This window comes from Grammomys surdaster, unplaced genomic scaffold, assembly GCF_004785775.1.
Source record: "Grammomys surdaster isolate TR1022 unplaced genomic scaffold, NIH_TR_1.0 125780, whole genome shotgun sequence".
NCBI classification, from domain to species: Eukaryota; Metazoa; Chordata; class Mammalia; order Rodentia; family Muridae; genus Grammomys; species Grammomys surdaster.
The window spans coordinates 2,726,847-2,751,292 of NW_021620611.1; the positions used below are offsets into that span (position 1 = coordinate 2,726,847).

General features: G+C 38.3%; 1 long non-coding RNA gene across 2 annotated transcripts in view; it reads right to left on the reverse strand.

Moving 5' to 3' along the window:
• LOC114640150 overlaps positions 1–24,446 on the reverse strand; it is a 77,629-nt gene that overhangs the window by 15,072 nt on the left and 38,111 nt on the right. For both annotated transcript variants that reach the window (XR_003714110.1, XR_003714109.1), the window contains one exon: positions 17,217–17,266. This is a non-coding gene — a long non-coding RNA (uncharacterized LOC114640150). The remainder of the gene's footprint in view (positions 1–17,216; positions 17,267–24,446) is intronic.

Consider the following 24,446-nt stretch of genomic DNA (forward strand, 5'->3'; position numbering starts at 1 on the left):
GACCTGATCTTTCTCTCTTTTTAAAAATTAGTTCCAAGTGCTTGGAGAACTATTTTGTAAGATCAAATCTATTATGAAATACATTATGAAATGGATGAATCATGAAGGCTCTCTCCTAAAGTAAGATGAGGTCTCATAGCAGGAAGTGCTCTGTCAGATCAGGCGTCCATGGCACCTTCTCAAACTAGGACACTTTAGGGGCTGACCTGCCAAAAGTATGAGTCAAATAACAAGGAAAAGCATTTGTAAGCTTAAGGGGACAGACATTGAAGTCAGAGATCATAGAGAATCAGAGCCAGAACATAAAGATCGCCTCAACGAATGCTACTTCATGTGACTGTGGGAACTGAGGTTACAAAGAACAATTCAAAATGTTGTTTCTTGGCATCTACTATCAGTCCTTGAAATTCAACGAAGTCTTTGACGTCCAAACTATCATAAGTATCCTAGAATTTTATACATGTCCTTTATTCCGAGCCTCTCACAATATGCACATCCCATGGCACCATTATTTAAATAAGGGGATACATGCTTGTATATTCTTAGGTTGTATAGCTTTTTCATGTTTATGATATATCTATATAAAATACACATTTGTATTTCACATATCCATCATCCACCTATCAACTATTTTTTTTTCAAGACAGAGTTTCTCTGTGTAGCTCTGGCTGTCCTGGAACTAGCTCTATAGACTAGACTGGCCTCACACTCAGAGATGCATCTGCCCCTCCCTCCTGAGAGCTGGGATTAAAGGTATGTGCCACACTGCTCAGCCAGCTACAAACATGTATTATCTTATTAGTTGACAGGAGAGAATAGCTCCTAGCAATGCTTGATTTTTGAGAATATAAATGTACCCAGAGACCAAAATGTTTCAGTGTTCATTTCAATATATTAAATAATATATTATTTCTATTTTCTGAAACATATTCTATTTCTAGTACTCTGGAAGTAAAACAAACCTTTTTAAAAAGCATGTAGTACATAGCTTTTACTTCGTTAAAACCCACTAACATGCCCACGTAATAACTGACAAAATCGATACTTTATTAATGTTATACTTTGTTTAAAAGTAATTTCAACACTTGGGTTTAGAAAGAACTGCACTGGAGCAAGAAATAGAACAGAAACACCTCTTCATAAATCCCAGCTGACTTCCCAGGTCAATATTTTCATAAAATCATCAGTGCTTCTACAAAATTAGATTTTTATCTCTCCACTGAGTATTTCATTCCTAGAGAAATTTTACCTTGAAAATGTCTCAGGAGACAAAATGGAGAAAATAGTTCAAGGATGATGACAGCACTCTCAAAATATGAAATTCCACTAGTCCAGAGGTAAAGTTAAACTAATATATTTGTAGGCAGATGGATGTAGGATCATTCTATAGAATGGAAAACTGACCCATACCAGGAGTCAGATGTTTGAGGCAAAGTATATTTCTGGATTTGGGCAGCTTGTTCTATCCTTCCAAAAACCACCCACTTGGACCATGTCGCACAGGTAGAGAGACTCAGAGGCTGCCTATGAATGCGGATCTGGCACAGAGAAATGTGGACTGCATGGAGGACAGGCCCTTCCTGCCACTTGTGACTTATCTAAGAGCTCTGAGACTGTATGTGTGTGTGTGTGGAGAGAGAGAGAGAGAGAGAGAGAGAGAGAGAGAGAGAGAGAGAGAGAGAGAGAGAACACAGGGGAGACATGAATTGAGAGGAGGAAGCAATATCAGGTCTGTGTGTTATCCCCCCATCTCCAGCCACCAAATGAATTTGGGGGTGGTGTCCAGTGAAAGGATTTATAGAAGAGAAGATCTGAGTTATATAGGTTAGAGCAAGAAAAGAGTCAGCACGGAGAGCATGATTATTCCTCTTCATGACTACCAGTATTTCAAGCAGAAGTGGCAACGCAGTATATGAGATTTAAGCAGCAATGGTTTTCAGTCTCATAGTTTTAACTGTGTAGGACACCAAACAGAAATGGTAAAGGTGTAGCAAGTTCAGAACTCTAGTAAATCTCATGATTAAGAACAGCAGGAGTTTGAACTAGCTCCCTACCAGGTTCCTATCCTGGAACATGTGACCACAACACCCTACTAAGAGGACCATGACAACCAGACACATAGCATAGAACCTAGAGTTTTCTATGCTAATGAAGTATCTAGATAGGTCCTGAATATTTAGTCAATGAGCTTCCCTTCCTGGGCATCCATTCCTACAAAAGGTATTTAATCTCTGGTTCATCCTGAGCAAGACCTGTGCATCCTCATCTGCCATGAATAAAATAGTTTGGGCAAACAGGGACTACCTCCTTCATCAAACACCACTGTGGGGTGGGGATGCATGTTTCATACAGAGCTGTGCCTAAGTCTCCCTTAGAAGCCTCCCTATACTCCTGGCACTCACTTAGAGCAAAATCAGATTTGCCCTGTCCCAGGCTCATTGCAGGCTCATGGACTCCCAGTCCTAACTCCTGGTGGTGTCTGGGTACACAGGAGTTTGAGAACCACAGCCTCTGTCCAGCCTCTGCTGTTTCTCACTCAAAGAAACACGGGCTGGGAGCCCTATCTTAGACTGCATTCCATCTCCCCAGAGCAGCACATGTAGGTGCTCTGGTATCCCAGTGGTGCACGACTGTGTCCAAAATAATATAAACGTGCACATGCTATCTTCAGACCTAACTTTCTCTTGTCAGTTCCAGACTGAGATCTCTACCTGCATTCGCAACAACTCTGTTCAGCTCTCTTAAACATCTTAAGTTCAACATCTTAAAAACTCAGTTTATAACTTCTTCCCTATGCGAACTACCCCATTGTCATTGTTTATATGTTAGTAGCATCCTTTCTGAGATCAATAAGAGTGACATCTTACCTAGAAGTTTAATAATCATCTCAGACTTAACAAGGACAAAAGGAATTCAGATTTTTCTGGCTGAAAGCAGCCGAGATTGGAAGCAGACTTATACAAGAAATATCTACCATAAACGCTGCAAGCAACGTGGATATAGGCTGGATTTTGATACATGTGCAACCAACAACCTGGTAGAAGTCTCCCATCTTCCACTACAGGAATTATCTATTCTTCAATTTAACCTGAAGAGAATTTTTTAATTCAGATGGTCCTAGAAACATCCCATGTTATGCAGAATAAAATCAGGACTCCTTCCTCTAGCTCACACAACTCTTCGTAATTTGGCCCTGTCTAGTCTTTTAAGTATATTAATTTTTTCTCTTAATTTACCCACCTTGTACAGCCACACAGGCACTCTCTGATCCTAAAGATGCCAGTAAGTTAGCCGATTCCTAGTTAATATTTTTATATCGATAGACTTTGTGACTGAAAAACATTATGTTTAGTATATACATCATGTTTTCTTTACTTGTTGCACATCTCACTAGTTGCTGTGTACCACATCTTTTGTATCTCCTTGGACATTGACTGGTACCTAAGCTGATTCTATTTATCTTAGCTATTATAAACAGTGTGGTCATAGGGCATCTCTTCATTATGTGAATTGCATTTTTTTGGTTGGATAGTATTTATACATAATATAATTTATATAAGATTTAAAACTAGAAGTGGGATTTTGGATCATACGGTATATCTATTTGTAGTTTGATTGTGGAACTTTCATTCTGTTCTTCATAATGACCACGTATGAGAGTCTCTTTTTCTTCATATCTTTGCCAACATTCGAGAAATCCGGCTATTTTCAGCAAATGGATAGAATAGGAGAATACTTGTTACGTAAAATAAGCAAGGAACAGAAAGACATGAACCATATGTTCTTTTTCATATGTGGAAGCTAAATAAAGCTGACCTGAATTTAGAATACTGATTATTGATTACTTAAGGTTGGGGAGTGTGGGGATAGAGAATATGTATGCATGTATGTATGTATGTGTGTATATGTATATGTATATGTATATGTATATGTATATGTATATGTATATGTATACATTGCCAGATTTGATGAGATGTGTGCAGTATACATTTGTTGAAATATCACAGAGAAAACTTAGTAACATAACTGATACATGCCAATGAAATTAATAGAAAATACCACAGGTGTAATAGACTGATGTTTAGAAATCTTTTATAGAAAAATTTAGCAGAAAGTTGTTTCTCACATAGCCCATATTGTTTCCTACTGCTAACATTTTACATTCAGGTGGTACCTATGTCAGGTTGATGAGCCAATATTGATATGTTATTGTTAGCCAAAATCCATAATTGACACTAGCTTCACTTTTTGTGCTCATTTCTGCATATAGACAAATGTATTATGATATGTGCTTATGGCCTGTTTGTTCAGTTTCTTTGGTGATAATAGCACTGTACCAAATAGTTCACTGCCCTAAAAATTCCTTCTTTTCTCTCTGCTCAGCTTCACACCCCATCAACCTCTGACACACAAGGATCATTGTCTTACATCTGTAATTTTACCTTTTCAATAAATCTATTCAATTGAAATCAAAGTGTGTATCCTTTCTGGACTTTTTTCACTTACCAAAATACATTTAAGGCTGTCTAATCTCATTTGGTGACATGACTGATGGCTCATCTATTCTTGCCACTAAATACTGTTCTCCTATATCCATTCACTTATTGAAGGGCACCATTTTGATTCCACATTTTGGTTATTATAAAATAAAGTTGTCATGAACAAAAATGTCAACTCATTTGGAAAAGTAACAAGGAGCATATATCATATGCTAAGACTATTTTTAGTTTTATAAGAAACTTTCAAAATGCCTTTCAAAGTCGCTGTATTATTTTGCATTTCTACCAACAATGAATGAGTGTTTTTGTTAGCCCCTGTCCGTGCTAGCTCTTGAGTTGTCAGTGTTTGGATTTTAACCACCCTAATAGTTGTATGGTCTCTTTTAATTTGTAATTCCCTAATGACATATATTGAGTATTTTTCCATATCTTATTTGTAACTTGTACACAGTCTCTGATGAGTATCTGATTTTTTATAATTTTTTCATTTGAAGTTAGCTTTAAGATTTCTTTGTATAGTTTAGATACAAATTTCATATTTCTGCAAATGTGTGGAATGTTTTTAATTCTCTTAACACTTTGACAGAACAGAAGTTTTTAATTTTCATCAACACATGCAAGGTCACTTGGTTTTTCTCATGTGTTAGAGTTTTATACATTTGTAGTTTATATTTGGATTTGTATCCAACTGGAGTTAATTTTTATGACATAAGAGTTATCTTTACATTTTTTTGCATGCAAATGTCTTGTAGTTTCTGTACCATCTGCTGAAAAGATGATACTCTCTTCATTCTTTGTTCCTTTGTTGGAAATCAGTTTACTCTATTTATCTGGGCTGATTTATGGATTTTTCTCTTCCATTCTACTGACGATTTGTCTAGTATTATTCCAAAACCTCACAGTCTTGAGGTTGACAACCATAACCCCTAAAGTTTCATTCTCTTTTATTATTGTGGTAGGTATTCCAAGTCTTCTGCCACTCCATGTAAACTTAGAATTTATTTTATTAATGTTTACAAAGTACTTTTCTGAGATTTTGATTAAGTTGCACTGACTCTCTAGAACCCACTGGGAAGTTATGATATCATAATCACACTGAATCATCCTACCCATCAGCCTGACCTCTCTCTATTTTGAACCTCTTTGAGTTCCTTCATTAGAAAGAAATTTCTATTATTTGTGAACATAGGACAAGCAGTTAGAATGCAGTTAGTAATTATACTGGTTTAAGAAATGAACAGTGGTGAGTTCTCTCTTCTCCCCCAACCTACAGGTAAATTCAGCTCTCAACCCTCATCACAAACTTTCCTTCAGTAGATGGAGATGATTACAGAATACACAACTAGTCAAAATGCAGAGAACAATGAACTGGTCAGAATACACAGAACCCCAATGTGATACATCTACAATGTGATACCTAAATCTAAGGTCCAGAAAATATTGGAGTAGAGGTGGGTGGAAAGACGGTAAGAGAACCAGACATCTGCTGTGAGACAGTGTCTTCTACATATGAAAGGGAATCTTAACAGTATGGCCACCTAAGAAGACCTGCATAATTACAATACCAGCTAATATATCAATACTACTGTGGACATTTTCAGAAGGTGCTACCCCTCCATGAACTACAGTCAATTAATGGCTGCTGAGAGATAGATAATCCATAAATATGCATTGAATATATACAATATTCTGAGTGCTTTTATAGATTCAGGTGTCACAACCAAGAAGAAGCAAAACAATCCCTTCCCACCTCTCCGCTGTGTTGGAGCTCATATTATGAGGATGGGTTGTCGGTATCAGATAACAAGCTAAATTATGTGTTAGATATGTTATGTATTTGACAGAGGCGCATGAGACGAGAGAAAGAAGAGCAGAAATAGGGTGTAAGAGGGGAAATCACTACTTGATATTGTTCTCAAGAAAGATCAGTGAATCAAAGTCTGAGGCTGGGGGGAAGCAAGCACATTTGGTAGAGGCCAGAGGAAAAGTAAGCCATTCTGGGAGCAGAAGTAGTGCCGAGAAGTAGAAGAAAGAGGACCAGGGACAGGGTGAGGCAGGGGATGTGCCAAGACATTTAAAACTCCCCATCATCAAAGTGAAGTGGGGGCCCTAACTGATTTCAAACTGAAGGACTACATGACCTGTCTTGTAGTATAAATGAATGATCATTGTCTGCTAAGCAGAGAACATATTGGAGTAGAAGTGCAAGAGAGCATGATGGGTTGGGCTAGGGAGAAACCCAAAAGATACTGAGACTGTGGAGGATCCATAGGGCTTGGTTTAGCAGAGCCAGCAACACTGGCTGATACTTTGGATGAGGTATACAAACAAGTCTTAGTAGAACTAAAAACTATACCTGTAAACAAGTTCATTCGAAAGCAAAGTCCTTAAATTAATACCTATTACCCCTTGTAGTACAATATAATCCTTTAGTTTTCTAGACCAAAGATGGAGAAATGATCTCCCTAGGATAGCATAGGGGAAACATCTGTTCTATCATCTGCAGTGGCTTCTAGGGATTAGAGAGAGCTCAGCGGTGAGTACCTGCTTTGCAACTGTGAAAATTTGGGTTCTGATCACCAGTAATCATGTACAAATCCAGGTATAGCCATGCATGCCTGTAGCCTAGCATGGAGATGGAGCATGGGAGCTAGGAGCATAGTGGAGGTTGCTATCCAACCAGTCTAGCCAGTACACAGCTCCAGGTTAAGTGAGAGGCCCTGTCTCAAAAGATTAACGCAGAGAATGAAAGAGAACACCCAGTGTTCTACTCTACCCTCCTCATGTGTAAGCACTGGGGTGTGAACCCACACATACACATGTATGTATATACATAACACACACACACACACACACACACACACACACACAGACAGACACACACACACACACCATAGCTTCTCAGTATTTGTTTTAAGGAAAAAAATGAGTTATCTAGAACTGAAGAAAAGAGGCAAAACCATTGAGGATCCCAGAGCCCATGGGGAAAGACTGGAAGAATAAGATGCATAACTTTGAACATGGTATGTATTAAGCTTTAAGGCTTATTAGATTTCAAAATAAAGTTATAGAATGCAATTTGACATCTGGGTCTTTTCAAACAGGGGCAAAGGACACTTGCCTTTCCCTAAATCGTGATCTCTTCTATCGATGCGTAATGCTTAATATGTGGTTATTTGAGGGCTTCTTCTTCTCTTTTCTTGCTTAAATGCATTTTCCTCTTTGCTTTTACTACAGCATGTTGGGCACTGCTTTGCAATTATGAGCTGATTTATTCTTTTACCACATTGTTCTCTTGCTAATTCTCAACACACCACCTACTACAAAATAAACAATCAAAAAATTCCACTGAGCAATTGAAAGTCACAGGGCCCCATTCATCTCCTACACTCATTTGTGGAGTTTCTTGATACTTAATGCCACTTCTCATTGTCCGTAAAAAGCGCTGCCTGGCACATGCTGTTTTAATCAATGTGAATTACATTCTATTTTTATGGATGTGCTTTTCACATTCCCCTGGGCATGTGATTTATCAAGCATGAGTAATATCTGGCATAGGGTGCCTCTAATGGCTTCCTTTTATGATTAGATCAATGAGTATCTGAATTAAGAGAGGACATATCTAGGAAGAGAATGTCTCTGAACTCTTTGAAAATGATGTTAAGGAGAAAACATGGCAGTCTGAAAACATTAACAATGAAATTGCTTCAGGGCACTAGAATCCTTATCCATGGAAACTTGGAAGCATTCTGGAAGATTTTCAGCAAGCTGTGATGTGGTTATTGGCTTGATCTCTGAATACTTGAATATGTGAATGAACTTATCCACTCTTCTTTAGTGCTTACCATACTTAAAAGGTCACACTAAGCACAAAGCTAACATTAACAAACCAATTCTTACTTTTCTGCCACACTGCCACAAGCCCTTGACTTTCAAAATACTGTGCCAAGTTTTCAAAAATACTGTGTAAAACTTAATATAAATACATCTTCATATATTTATAAAAATATCTAAAAATTTCTTTACTACGGGCAGTGGTGGCACACGCCTTTAATCCCTCACTTGGGAGGCAGAGGCAGATGGATCTCTGAGTTCAAGGCCAGCCTGGTCTACAGAGTGAGTTCTAGGACAGCCTGGGCTATAAAGAGAAACCCTGTCTCAAAAAGCAAAAAAAAAAAAAAAAAATTACGTTCATTTATTTGATTTATTTGTTGTGTTGGACATTCATGCCACAGCATGGGTGTGGAGGTCAGAAACAACATGCAGAAACCTGTTGTATTCTTTCACCTTGTGGCCCTTTTGTATTAAACTCAGGTCATCAGGCTTGGTGGCAGGTACCTTTACTCACTGAGCCAGCTTGTCAGCCCATGTGTCCTTTTTATACCAACTATCTGCCATAGTTAGTTTTCCATTACTCTGAAAAAATATTGTGTATGGGCTGGTGAGATGGCTCAGCGGTTAAGAGCACTGACTGCTCTTCTAGAGGTCATGAGTTCAAATCCCAGCAACCACATGGTGGCTCACAACCATCTGCAATGAGATCTGATGCCCTCATATGGGTGTCTGAAGACAGCGACAGTGTACTTACAAATAATAAATAAATAAATCTTTAAAAAAAAATATTGTGAACAAGGCAACTTAAAAAAGGAAGCATTTGGTTTGATTTAATATTTAAGAGGATAAATATTTAAGAGGGTAAATAAGAGGATATATTTAATATTTAAGAGGTTCTACCATGATGGTAGAACAAAAGAATATATGAGAGCTCATATCTTGATCCATAACCATGAGACACACACACACACACACACACACACACACACACACACACACACACTGTTGGGAGACAGAGACAGAAAGACAGAGAGACAGAGAGACAGAGAGGGAGAGAGACAGAGAGACAGAGAGGGAGAGAGAGTGCACTCTAGGAATGCCATGAGGTTTTTGAAATCTCAATGTGGAACACTTCCTTCAATAAGGCCACACCTTCGAATCCTTTCCAAACAGTTTCACCAACTTGGAAACTGATTTCAAATACAGGAACCTATGAGGGTCATTCACATTTAAACCACCAGAGTTTCTAGCTATATAGTTATTTGTAACACTGTTTTCTTTTATTCATTTTTATTCACTCTTTTCTTTTTTCATTTCATACATAAATATATATTTGTCCACGTGTATGTATATGTATATGCATTTGTTTTTCTATTCCTTTTTCCTTGTTCATAGTTCCAAACATCTTATTATATAGATAGAGTATGATCTCATTAAATAATAGCCAATAATTGACCATTAATTATTGGATATTTATTATTTCAAGAAATATACTGCAGTGAACAGTTTTGTGTATATAAACACACACTGTATATACATATGTATGAAGATGTTATGACTAATCATAAGACACTTTTTAAAAGGACATTTACCGTTATAACTCTTAACTATAATTGCTATGTCTGAGAACCCCCATAAGACATTGGTGTCCACAAACACATACTAAACAAAATTTAATCAGAACCCAGCTTTCTATGATCAAAGCCTTATTACCAAAGCCTTCCACATTCATTTTGAAGCTTACTGGTGAGCCAAGAAGCAAGTAGCAGATGTTGACCTTGCTATGACTAACGTAATAGAACTCAATTGAGTGCAGATGCAACCACTACTTTTTCAGCCACTCTGTGGCCCCATGACAGGCTGTAGTGGTGATGTCACAGTGTGGATCAATGGTCCAGCATGACTCACACCTGTCTTCTGAAGCACTCCATTGTGGCTTTATTTCTGGGTGGAGTGGGGTGTGACTCACTCACTGACTCAGCCCATCAACACCCTGAATCTGCTTATGAAAATACCACATGGGGATATGTCTGCAACTACTCTCCTATTTAGCAAGCACATAAGGCACAGAGAGCCCCGACTTATAAAGGTTTTTTGTTCTCTAAGCCTCACTGCAGAATACAGTTAGTTCTTGGGGTTTCCCAGTCGTCCTCTTCTTCCCTTGCCAATGTTAAAATCATCATTTTAGCCATGTTTGTTACTCTGCTTCCCAATAGCACCATAAACAGAAGATCAATAAGGAGTAATTGAACAGGCACGGTGATTGATGGGTGTAATATCATGACTGAACACTTCAGGTAAATTCCTGTGTGTAATGATGGATAGATATATAAATTATCTGTAAATAAACAATATAAAGCTGAGGGTTGTCTGGGACCCACCATCTTCACTAGGATGGTGATAGCTTCATAGCCCATTTTGGCTGGATTCTTTTTTTTTTTCTTTTCTTTCAAGAAAGAGATTTGCTATATTATACCAGTTAGCCCAAAATCCCAAGTTTAGTTGATATCCCTGCCCTGCCTTAGCCTCCATGGTGGCTAGGATACTGGTGTGTGGCCCCCAATTTTTGGTCTGTTAACTCCTTTGCTTCTTCCTCTCAAGCGTCAGTACTGCTTTCACCAAACCTTGCGTGTTTCCTTGTTTCCTGTACAGTTCCAATACCTACATTAAATCAATGTCTGTTTTATATTTGTTCAGGCCTTCTAGTCTCAACATAGATTTTTCTGTGACTGGATCCTTTCATGGTAGAAGAGATTGCTACCATTTCATTCAGGAAACCTCATTAGTAGTTCAGAAAAAACGATTCAGTGGTTCAGCCATCATCAAGATCGGATATCCTTTCTTTCAAAACACACACACACACACACACACACACACACACACACACACACATACAAGTATGTGCACCTCTAAAATGAGCTACAATGCCCCTGGCTATTTCCACTTTTAAAAACCCACCTGAGAAAGACAGGAAGGTCATCTTTGCATCTTCTCTCTTATACTCTATCCTGCTTGCCGTCCTGAGTCAAGGCTCAGAGTGTGAGCAGACAGGAGGGATGGGACAGACAGGGGGGATGGGACAGACAGGAGGGATGGGACAGACAGGGGGGATGGGACAGACATATTTGAACAGAAGAGGTCACGCAGAAAGTGGTATAGTTATTCAGGAGCTGGGTAGAATGTCGCCACAGGTGAGAAACAAGGCTCTACTTCCTCCAGGTGGTGCTTACTCAGGGTCAAGCCACGGTGGTTTGTTTTAGCTGTCTTTTCTCAGTCCCTCACATATTGGGCAGTTAAAAACAGCACATACCATCTGCAGGGGTCATTTCTTATTTCATCCCATTCACTGGTTGTTTGAAAATGCACAGACCAATGGGAACAAACATACAGATGCCCCTAACTCTGAACACACAGTGGCTTGACACTTGCTCTCATGAGAAGCTCCATTTTGGAGAAACTGATAGTAAGAGAAGATAATTCAGGTTCTGGCTTTACTGTGTATAACAGACATCAGTTGGGTGGTCTAGAGCAGCCGCCTTAATCTCGATTTCCTTTTCTGCATAACTGTCTGGATATCTATGGACCAAGCAGTTAGTTTGGATAGTTTGTTATTGCCCTTGTTCCGAAGGAAAAGCCAAGGAAGTTCAAATGTGATTATGTGAGTTCTATGAGTAAAGAAGACACACTAGTGGGAAAGCTACTGCAATCCAGATGATACACACTAGGCAGAACATATGCCCACAGAGGCCCTTCAGCTCCTCTGTTTAAATACAAACAGGTAACGAACAGAAGGAGAATGACATCATGTCTGCGCACTATGCACAGAGCACAGAAAGACAGCAAGAAACAAACACTTCTAATAAAATAACCATGCTCTTAGTGTTTACCTGACTATAGGGAATACTGCAGATACTGGCCAGTCAATGATGTACCTATATGGTTTCAAGTCAGCAGCTATATACATTTTTATGTAGTATTACTAACATCTCCCTGAAATATGCTTCATTTCAACTCATAATTGTGGCTCAATTTTCCTACAATCAATAAAAATTTAAGCACACGTTTACTTAGGAGGCAGGGTGGTCTATGATGAAGCATGCGGGCTTTGGGGCTGTATAGCAGTGTTTTACTTAAAACAAAAACTAAAGACAATGTAATTATCCATGGCACTGCTGCTGAAGCATGAGCACATTCTGATTTTCTGAGATGTTGTTGGCATAAAAACTTCAGTTCATATTTTACTTAACTTAGGGCATACCTGCCTGTGGAATCCACAATGAAGTCCTGTCTATAGTGAATTTCTATGTGTAGTCCCTCCTCAGGGCTTGCTTTTAATTTACAGAAAATGTTAAAGACTTCATAGCATCCAGACCCAAAGGTACAGAGTTCTTTATTTGATCCTCCACTATCAAAAGCAGGGTTCTTCCCAGATGCGTTGTCATTCCTAGTGTGACCCAGCACTGTGTTGCTGTCCTGTCTTCCAGCATGCCTGCTGCCTGGGGCTCACACTAGTGAGGATTTGCCCATGGAACTAGAACTTGGAGAAAGTGTGCGTGTGCGGGTTCTGGAGCTGGTTTGCTGCTCCAAGTTTACAGCATGGGATGTTGGGGGCATAGCTGAGTCCCAGGCACTCAGGTTTCTATGGAACCACAGTAACCCTCGTCATTCTTCATCAGGACTCTGGGCCTGTTTCACGCTGTCAGAGAATTTTATGTCCGTCAAATGAAACCTTCACTGAGTCAGTCATATCTGCTGCCTGGTTCTCCACAGTTGGATGCTGTTTCTGTATCGGATTCTTTCTCTTCTCTATCTGCTCTCTACTTTCAAACAGTCCAGGAACCAACCTGCCCAGACTTCCTAAATCTTGTAGTTGCCTGATTCTGGCAGCCATGGCTGTCCAGTGTCCCAAAGACTCCCCAAAGTGGACGCTTCTCTAAACTAAAACCTTGCACTTATCACCTAGGCTCTTTGCCTGGTCCCATGGAGGTCTGCATGATCTCGCATGATCTGGCTCTAGGGACTTCATCTATTTTACAGTCCTGTATTCTTATCCACCATACTCCAGGTCACCTGCCCCTTTCCTGTGTTCACTTTAGTCTTCTCAGAGCCTTTTGCTTGATGAACACTTGCAGCTTACCTCACAAGGCTCATTTCTTATTCAGATCTCAGCTTATGTCTGAGTTCAACTGGGCTGTCACAAAATAATGCCAGATAAACTTGTAAACTATGAGAATTTACTCTTCAGGTTTATTCTGAAGCCTGGGAATTCAAGATCGGGATATTCAGTGTCAGGTGAAGAGCCGACCTCTCATGGATGGGTGTAGTCTCACTGAGCTAGCACACAGTGTGAGAGGCTACAGTGCTTTCTGTTGCCATTCTTAGAACTGGCACCAATCACATCCATGAGGGCTCCACCCCCATCATCTGACGACCCTTCAGGCATCCATCCACTAATATGGTCGGTCACGCTGGGATTAATATTTCAACATGAATTTTGGCAGTAGACAGCTGATTGCTATCCTATGCTGTTTTCTGAAGGAACTTTAATGACAACAATGGCTTACATGACACTCTCTGTACGTATTTTTTATGACGTTTACCATACTCCTCTTTATTTGTCAGTTGTTCTGTACATCATTGTATTCTCTAGAATCTTCATTTAAGCTCCAGGAGAACAGGATCTCACTTGTCTCGGGTTCTGCCACATCTCAGCAACCAGAGTATCCTGGCATACAGTAGTCATATCTGCTTATTAACTAAGTTAATATTAACTCCATCCTGAGAAAGGGGAAGGAAGGGTCAAGCCTGGAATCCATCTGATTCTTCCACATTCGTCACCTCAGCTCATTTTCCTCTTTCTGATGCTGCGTTCCAATCAGCTTCGGGTTTGAACTGCAGAGTAAAATGTGACCATCTAGAAGCTGTTTTTAAAAGTTAAGGTTCCCTTGTATGAGTAAAATAATGATGTCTGTATTCTTAACAAAAGACTCATTTCTTCAACACATTGTTAAAATTCTAATAAAGCTAAAACCATACCCTAGCCTGTTCTTTCACTTGCCTCTTCACACCTGTGTCTTCTTTTCTTCTTGGCCAAGCCTAAGGATCCTAAGGGCCTAAGATGTTCTGGTGAGGTACTGAAGAGCTGAGGTCACTGGGGGCACAGCCCTACTAATTGCGTCAGATGTTGACTGTGTGGGTCAGGCAGGATGCCTAGTTGAAGGAGATGAAGAAAGATACAGTGTTGACAGAGGTGAAAACAACCTGTCCTGTTCTGAAAGACTGACAGAAAACTCCAAAGCACAACTTGAACTTAGGTAGCTTCTCTCAGAGCTGCTTGACTTTGGGCTGGAAAGCCAGACCAGACCCTGGGTTGCTGTGAGGAATAGAGCAACTCAAGTAAACACAAGCCCCAGAAAAGCCTTGACTCATAGCTGTGGTCGGGCACATGCTAAGTAGTCCAACCACACCCACGCACATGTCTATGTGCACGTGTGTGTGTTCATGCACACAGATGGTAGTGATTGTGGAGGAGCAGTACTTGAAACAGAGAGAACAGTATCTGCAGAAAGCAGTGGGCTGAATATGTCCACGGAACTGGAGGCAAGATTAAGCTACTTCTAGTGACATCTGTATGAAGTTTTAAAAATAGTATCTGCGTTTCAAATTTTTAACAATGACATAAGCTTTGCATCATCAAGTGTTTTCTTCAGGTTACTTTGCTCACTCCACTCTGCAGAACAATCTCTAACTAGGTGTCAGAAATAATACCACCTGGACGGGAGAAAACAATGAAACTCAATGACCAAGAGAATTCCCACAAGGTCGTATCAGTGCTTGGATTCCCCTTGAGCCGCAGTTGGATCTAAGAGGCAGACTCTTCTCTAAGTTTTAATTTTAAGTAATTTACATCAGCCTAAAGAACTTCTCACATCCCCAGTAATTTTTAGAAATCAAAATAATATAAAGGTCTGTCTAATTTTTAATGAAATTAATAGATGGGGTTTCATATTTCCAAAAGAAATAAAACAGAATAAGTATTAGGTATTTATAAAGGGAAATTAAATTTACAAAAATGCGATATGATTTAAATAAACCTCCTTTAGACTACTTTAAAAAGCTTTGTTTAGACATGTATACTAGCACATGTTGAATAATCCAATTTATTGTATAAATATACAAATCTAGAGTATATGTTTAATTTCAGATAGCTAAGACTCTAAGTGTTCATTAGTTCATCTTTATAAATCAACAGAAAAAAGGACAAACTAAAGAAAAGAAAAATATATAATCAGCTGTCAGAAGAGGAAACCCAAAAGTTCAACAGACCCCAGTTTGTAAAATAATGCTAGTGTCTGTTCTTTGTCCTCCCTGCTTCCTGCACACAGAGCACACAGCCAAAGTTGACAACTCCCAACCCCATCTTAGTGATGTGCCAAAGCATTGCCAATGGAATGCAAACAACGGTAGGTGCAATGTCTGCCATATTTACTGACAGGAAAGTCACTTTGCCTGACTTCTTCATATTTTAATAAAAAAAATACAGTATTTAAAAATTTAAACTTACATTTAAGAAAATAAACATCGCATGTTGTATGTTTTGTTACGTGTATAGAATGCATAATATATTACTAGAACACACATTTCTGTCTCCTCAAGCTTACAGAATTTTTTCTGATCGGCAATTTCAGAATTCTTCCTTCTTCACTTTGGAATGTATAGTGTGCTATTGTTGCCTACAGTCACTCTCAGACATGATAGCACATCCTGTCACTGCCAAAATGTGGATTAGTAGGCACTGGTTACATTTCCACCACTCCTCGTCTTTACTCTCCCAGCCTCCCATGGCCAGCATTCAACTGTCAACTCTGATAAGATGAACTTTTTTAGGTTTCACAAGCACATGGTTTCACACAGCACTTGTCTTTCTGTTTGAGTCATTTCACGCCATAAAAGGATTTCCATTTCCATACGTCTTTCTGCAAATGACAGAATTTCAGACTGCTTGTGCTGATTAGCATTCTACTGTGTATATGCACCGCATTCTTATGCCCCATTCATCAGGTGGCACACACGGGTTGTCTCCATGTCGTGGCTGTTATGAGTTGAGCTGGCATGAGCATGGGAGTGCAGCTGTCTCTTTGACATATTGATTTCATTTCCTTAGGTTCTAGACACTGCTGGGGGATTTCTAAATCATGTGGTACTTCTCGATTTACTGTTTTGAAGAATCTCCATACCGTTTTACATAATGCCTAGAGTAATTTACATTATAGCCAGCAGTATGCAAGGTTCCTCTTTCCCACCACATACTGAGCAGTACTTTTGTTACTTTTTTGTACTTTTGTTAGTCTTTTGGATAATAGCCATTATTAGTGAAGTAAGATAGTATGCTATTTTAATTTTGATTTCTATTTCACCAATGATTCATGATGTTCAGCTTTTTTTCATGTAAATGGCATTTGTATACTTTCAACAAGGAACTGTCTGTTCAGACTATTACTCATTTTAAGTAATTTAGGTTTATGCTACTGAACATTTGAATATAAAATTTTAAAAATGTCAGGATCTGGAGAGATGGCTCAGCAGTGAAAAATACTTTTTGCTCTTTCAGAGGACCTGAGTTTGGTTTCTCTCACCCACTTGGTGCCTCACAATCCTATATAGCCCCAGTTCCAGAGGATCCAATATACCTTCTTTTGGTCTCTGTGGAAACTCCATACACATGGTATATAAACACACACACAAGCAAAAACTCATACACATAAATATAAAATAAATAAATTTCAAACTAAAAAAACATTCAAACTATAACTATGCATTGATCAAATAAAATATATATACATGTAATTAATGTACAAAAACACAAATTGGAATTATACATACCTGATTCTTGATAGTAGTTATTTCTTGGCAAGCAAAATAAGGAAATTCTGCTGTGGAGAAAAAAATAAAAAGAGTTTCAATGCTATCCATAGGGTTTAGTTTTTATAGCTAAATACACTATATATATGTATATATACATACATATATACATATATATATGTATGTATATATACATATATATATGATTTAGTGTATATATATACATTGAAATATATATTTTGTGTTTATATTATTAAATAATATATTGTTAAATGAATATCTCTGATTTAAATATATATTTAGGATTTATATTATATGTTATATACAAATAATGTGTTATTTATTTATATATTTATATGATTAATATATCATAGGTGTTATATAATATATTAATAAATAATCATATAGAAGTATTTATATGTAATATATTATGTATTACAATATCCAATATATAACAATACTATTTATTATATATATTCTAAATATACAAACAGAAATATGCTAGAGAGCTAGACATAAAACATACAGGGGACACTGGTTGTATAAATAGTTTTAAAACTCATCATTCAATGTTTTCAACGTAGATGCTTAAAACAGCCATAGTAAAAACCAGGATGATTTGGACAAATTGTCATCTTGCCTCCAGAGATCTGGCTGTCAACATGGACTAGCATATCAGCAAAAATAAAACACGTATTAAAATCATCTTGGTTCTTTTAATATAATTTATAAGATTTAAAAAATGTGAAAACTTAATAGGTATTTTGTGTAGAATTTTCAAGGATTATGTTTTTGCATAAACTACCTTCTTAGTATGTGTTGAAGGGAGTAAAACAAGTTGAGCATTTCTCAAAAAAAAAAAAAATCTAACCAAAGATTTTTTGAAAGATGTCACAGCAGCTAGGATCACTTGCTCTTACAGAGGACCCTAATTCAGTGGCTCACAACTATCAGTAACTCCAATTTCAGGGGGTCCAATGCTGTCTTCTGAACTCTAAGGACACTGCATGCACGTGGTGCATATACATGCTATGCGTGCATTGTTCTTGATGGATTTCAGGGACAAAAAATGAATATCAAATTGAGTGGGTAGGGAAAAGCAAGTGATTCTGGGAAGTTGGTGGGGATGGGTGGGCAGGTGAATATGATCACATTGTATAAAAACTGTAAAGAACTAAACAGAAGTTTAAAAATGATTCTGGGCTTTGGCTAGATTTTATTATAGTAACCCACAGAATCACTGCTCACTCATCCTTAAGTGCTCTGCTAATTGAAATCATTGCTTTAATGTAACTTTCTCAGTTTTTGTTCTTAGGATGTGATATGTAGGCTAGGCATGGCAGCTCATGTCTACAATCCCAGCATTTGCAAAGTGGAATCAAGAGAATCCTCTTAAGTTCAACACCAGCCTGGTCTACAATGGGAACTCCACACTAATCACAGCCCAAAACAAGACTCTATCCCTCATAATTAGAACATTAATAAACACTCTTCCACCTGGTCCTTCCTGCTGGGGCAGACTTCTAGCTGATCTGCTCCCATGAAGACACCATTTTCTGACCCTTCCCAGAGGATCTGCCTCACTCAGAGCAGTTGGTAAGAACCCTCCCCAACAACCTGAAGTCCCAAAGCTGCACCTGGGAGGCCAGCAGTGAACTAGGGATCCATCACCCACAAAATCCACCCTCCTGAATACCACTCCCTTTCTGCCCCCTCTGCATGGTTCTTTCTGCTGGGGCAGACCCCTAGATGATCTGCTCCCATGAAGACACCATATTCTGACCCACCCCAGAGGATCAGCTGCACCCAGAGCAGTTGCCTTCTAGCTGGTCTGCTCCCCTGAAGACACCCTACCAAGACTCATTGGCACAGATTCCTTCCGATCCGAGATGGTGCTCTGAGCAGACCTTGAGCACTACCTGCCTCTGGAACCAATCCCACAACACCCAAAGGAAACAGGACTCCCAGGAGCTCCAACACACCCAGGATCTCAGGATCACAGGATCACAGAGACATCTGGACTCTCAGGAGTTCTAACACAAACATGATAACAGGAAAGACAGGCTCCAGTCAGACAGTGAGTCCAGGTAGCACTAGAGTTAACCAGATGTCAAAAAAGCAAACACAAGAACGTAAGCAATAGAAACCAAGGTTACCTGGTATCATCAGAACCCAGTTCTCCCACCACAGCAAGTCCTGGATACCCCATCACACTGGAAAAGCAAAATTCAGATTTAAAATCACTTCTCATTATGGTGATAGCAGACTTTAAGATGGACATAAGTAATTCCCATAAAGAAATACAGGAAAACACAAGTAAACAGGTAGAAGCCCTTAAAGAGGAAACACAAAAATCCCTTAAATAATTACAAGAAAACACAACCAAACAAGTGAAGGAATTGAACAAAACCATCAAGGATCTGAAAATGGAAGTAGAAACAATAAAGAAATCACAAAGGAAGACTACTCTGGAGATAGAAAACCTAGGAAAGAAGTCAGAAGTCATAGATGTAGCATCACCAACAGAATACAAGAGATAGAAGAATCTCAGGTGCAGAAGATACTATAGAAAATATTGACACAACTGTCAAAGAAAACGCAAAATGCAAAAAGTTCTTAACCCAAAACATCCAGGAAATCCAGGACACAATGAGAAGACCAAACCTAAGGATAATAGGTATAGAGGAGAGTGAAGATTCCCAACTTAAAGGGCCAGTAAATATCTTCAACAAAATTATAGAAGAAAACTTCCCTAACCTAAAGAAAGAGATGTCCATGAACATACAAGAAGCCTACAGAACTCCAAATAGACTAGACCAGAAAGGGAATTCCGCCTGTCACATAATAATCAAAACATCAAATGCACAAAACAAAGAACGAATATTAAAAGCAGTAAGGGAAAAAGGTCAAGTAACATGAAGGAATACCTGTAAGAATTATACCAGACTTCTCACCAGAGACTATAAAAGCAAGAAGATCCTGGATAGATGTCATACAGACCCTAAGAGTACACAGATGCCAGCCCAGGCTATGATACCCAGAAAAACTTTCAATTACCATAGATGGAGAAACCAAGATATTCCATGACAAAACCAAATTTACACAATATCTTTCCACAAATCCAGCCCTACAAAGGTTAATAGAGAACTCCAACACAAGGAGGGAAACTACACCCTAGATAAGGCAAGAAAGTAATCTTCTTCCAGCAAAACCAAAAGAAGTTAGCCACACAAACATAATTCCACCTCTAATAACAAAAATAACAGGAAGGAACAATCACTTCTCCTTTATATCTCTTAACATCAATGGTCTCAATTCCCCAATAAAAAGACATAGACTAACAGACTGGATACATAAACAGGACCTAGCATTTTGCTGCATACAGAAAACACACCTCAGTGACAAAGAGAGGCACTACCTCAGAGTAAAAGGCTTGAAAACAATTTTTCAAGCAAATGGTCCCAAGAAACAAGCTGGAGTAACCATTCTAATATCGAATAAAATCAACTATCAACCAAAAGTTATCAAAAATGATAAGGAAGGACACTTTATACTCATTAAAGGAAAAATCTACCAAGAAGAACTCTCAATTCTGAGTATCTATGCTTCAAGTGGAAGGGCACATACATTCATAAAAGAAACCTTACTAAAGCTCAAAGCACACATTGCACTTCACAGAATAATAGTGGGAGACTTCAACACCTCACTCTTAGCAATAGACAGATCATGGAAATAGAAACTAAATAGAGACACAGTGAAACTAAGAAAAGTTATGAACCAAATGGTTTTAACAGATATCTACAGAACATTTCATCCTAAAACATAAGAATATACATTCTTCTCAGCACCTCATGGTACCATCTCCAAAATAGACCATATAATGAGTCATAAAAGAGGCCTCGACAGATACAGGACGATTTAAATATTTCCATGCATCCTATCAGATCACCACGAACTAAGGCTGGTCTTCAATAACAACAACAAAATAAAGCCCACATGCACTAGAAACTTAACAATTCTCTACTCGATGATAACTTGGTCAAGGAATAAACAAAAAAGTTAAAGTCTTTTTAGAATTTAATGAAAATGAAGGCACATCATACCAAAACTTATGGGACACAATGAAAGCAGTGCTAAGAGGAAAACTCATATTTCTAAGTGTCTACAAAAAGAAAGTGGAGAGAACAAACCCTAACAACTTGACAGCACACCTGAAAGCTCTAGAACAAAAAGAAGCAAATATACCCAAGAGGAGTTGACATGAGGAAATAATCAAACTCAGGGCTAAAATCAACCAAGTAGAAAGGAAAAGAATTATATTAAGAATCAACAAAACCAGGAAGTGGTTCTTTGAGAAAATCAAGATAAATAAACCCTTAGCCAGACTAACTAGAGGGCACAGAGATAGCATCTAAATTAATAAAATCAGAACTGAAAAGAGAGACAACAACAGAAATCTAGGAAATTCAAAAAACATTCAGATCGTACTACAAAAGCCTATATTCAACAAAACTGGAAAATCTGGATGAAATGGACAATTTTCTAGACAGATACCAGGTATCAAAGTTAAATCAAGATTAAATAAACCATCTAAACAGTCCCAAAATCCCTAAAGAAATATCAGCATTCATTCAAAGTCTCCTCACCAGAAAAAGCCCAGGATGGTTTTAGCGCTGAATTATATCAGACTGTCAAAGAGGACCTAATACCAATTCTCTTCAAACTATTCCACAAAATAGACACAGAAGGAACACTACCCAGTTTGTTCTATGAAGCCAGAATTACATTCATACCGAAAACCACAGAAAGACCCAAGAAAGAAAGAAATCTTCAGACCAATCTACCTTATGAATATTGATGCAAAAATACTCAATAAAATTCTCCAAAACCGAATCCAAAAATACATCAAAATAATCATTCATCATGATCAAGTAGACTTTATGCCAGGAATGCAGGGATGGTTCAATATTCAGAAATCCATCAACATAATCCACTGTATAAACAAACTCAAACTAAAAAAATCACATGATCATCTCACTAGATGCTGAGAATCATTTGACAAAATTCAACACCCCTTCATGGTAAAAGTCCTGGGAGGATCAGGAATTCAAGGCCCCTATCTAAACATAGTAAAAGCAATATACAGCAAACCAGTAGCCAACTTCAAACTAAATGGAGAGAAACTTGAAGCAATCCTACTAAAATAGGGACTAGACAAGGCTGCCCACTCTCTCCCTACCTACTCAATATAGTGCTCGAAGTCTTATCCAGAGCAACTAGACAACAAAAGGAGGTCAAAGGGATACAAATAAGAAAGAAAGAAGTCAAGATTTCACTATTTGCAGATGATATGATAGTATACCTAAGTGACCCCAAAACTTCCACCAGAGAACTCCTAAACATGATAAACAACTTCAGAAAAGTGGCTGGATATAAAATTAACTCAAACAAATCAGTAGCCTTCCTCTATTTAAAGGGTAAACAGGCTGAGAAAGAAATTAGGGAAATGACATCCTTCACAATAGTCACAAGTAATATAAAATACCCTGGTGTGAATCTAACCAAGCAAGTGAAAGATCTGTATGACAAGAACTTCAAGTCTCTGAAGACGGAAATTGAAGAAGATCTCAGAAGATGGAAAGATCTCCCATGCTCATGTGTTGGCAGGATTAATATAGTAAAAAATGGCCATCTTGCCGAAAGCAATCTACAGATTCAATGCAATCCCCATTAAAATCCCAACTCAATTCTTCATAGAGTTAGAAAGAACAATTCTCAAATTCATTTGGAATAACAAAAAAAAACAACAAAAAACAAAAAAACAAAAACAGGATAGCAAAAACTATTCTCAAGAGTAAAAGAATTTCTAGGAGAATCACCATTCCTGACCTCAAGCTGTACTACAAAGCAATAGTGATAAAAAAAAAAAAAAACTGCACGGTATTGGTACAGAGATAGGCAAGATCAATGGAATAGAATTGAAGACCCAGAAATAAACCCACACACCTGTGGTCACTTGATCTTTGACAAAGGAGCTAAAATCATCCAGTGGAAAAAAGACAGCATTTTCAACAAATGGTACTGTTTCAAATGGAGGTCAGCTTGTAGAAGAATGCAAATCGACCCATTCTTATCTCCTTGTACAAAGCTCAAGTTCAAGTGGATCAAGGACCTCCACATAAAACCAGATACACTGAAACTAATAGAAGAGAAAGTGGGGAAGAGCCTCGAACACATGGGCACAGGGGAAAAGTTCCTGAATAGAACACCAATGGCTTATGGTCTAAGATCAAGAATTGACAAGTGGACCTCATAAAATTGCAAAGCTTCTGTAAGGCAAAGATCACTGTCAATAGAAAAGATCTTTACCAGTCCTACATCTGATAGACTGCTAACATCCAATATATACAAAGAACTCAAGAAATTAGACTCCAGACAATCAAATAACCCTATTAAAAATGGGGAACAGAGCTAAACAAAATATTCTCAACTGAGGAAACTTGAATGATCGAAAAACACCTAAAGAAATGCTCAACATCTGTAGTCATCAGGAAAATGCAAATCAAAACAACCCTGAGATTACACCTCACACCAGTTAGAATGGCTAAGATCAAAAACTCAGGGAATAGTACCTGCTGGAGAGGATGTGGAGAAAGAAGAACACTTCTTCATTGTTGCTGGGATTGTAAGCTGGTACAACCACTCTGGAAATGAGTCTGGCGGTTCCTCAGAAAATTGGACATATTATTACCTGAGGATCCAGCTATATCACTCCTGGGCATATACCCAAAAGATGCTCCAACCTTTAACAAGGACACATGCTCCACTATGTTCATAGCAGTCTTATTTATAATAGCCAGAGCTGGAAAGAACCCAAATGTCCTTCAGCAGAGGAATGGATACAGAAAATGTGGCACATTTACACAATGGACTATTACTCAGCTATTAAAAGCAATGAACTCATGAAATTCTTAGGCAAATGGATGAAACTAGAAAGTATCATCCTGAGTGAGGTAACCCAATTACAAAAGATCACACATGGTAGTCACTCACTGATTAGTGGATGTTAGCTCAAAAGCTAGAATACCCAAGATACAATTCACAGACCACATGAAGCTCAAGAAGAAGGAAGATCAAGTGTGGGTGCTTTGGTCCATCTTAGGAGTAACAAAATACTCACAGGAGCAAATATAGAGACAAAATGTGGAGCAGAGACTGGAGGAGGGGCTGTCTGGAGACTGCCCCACCTGG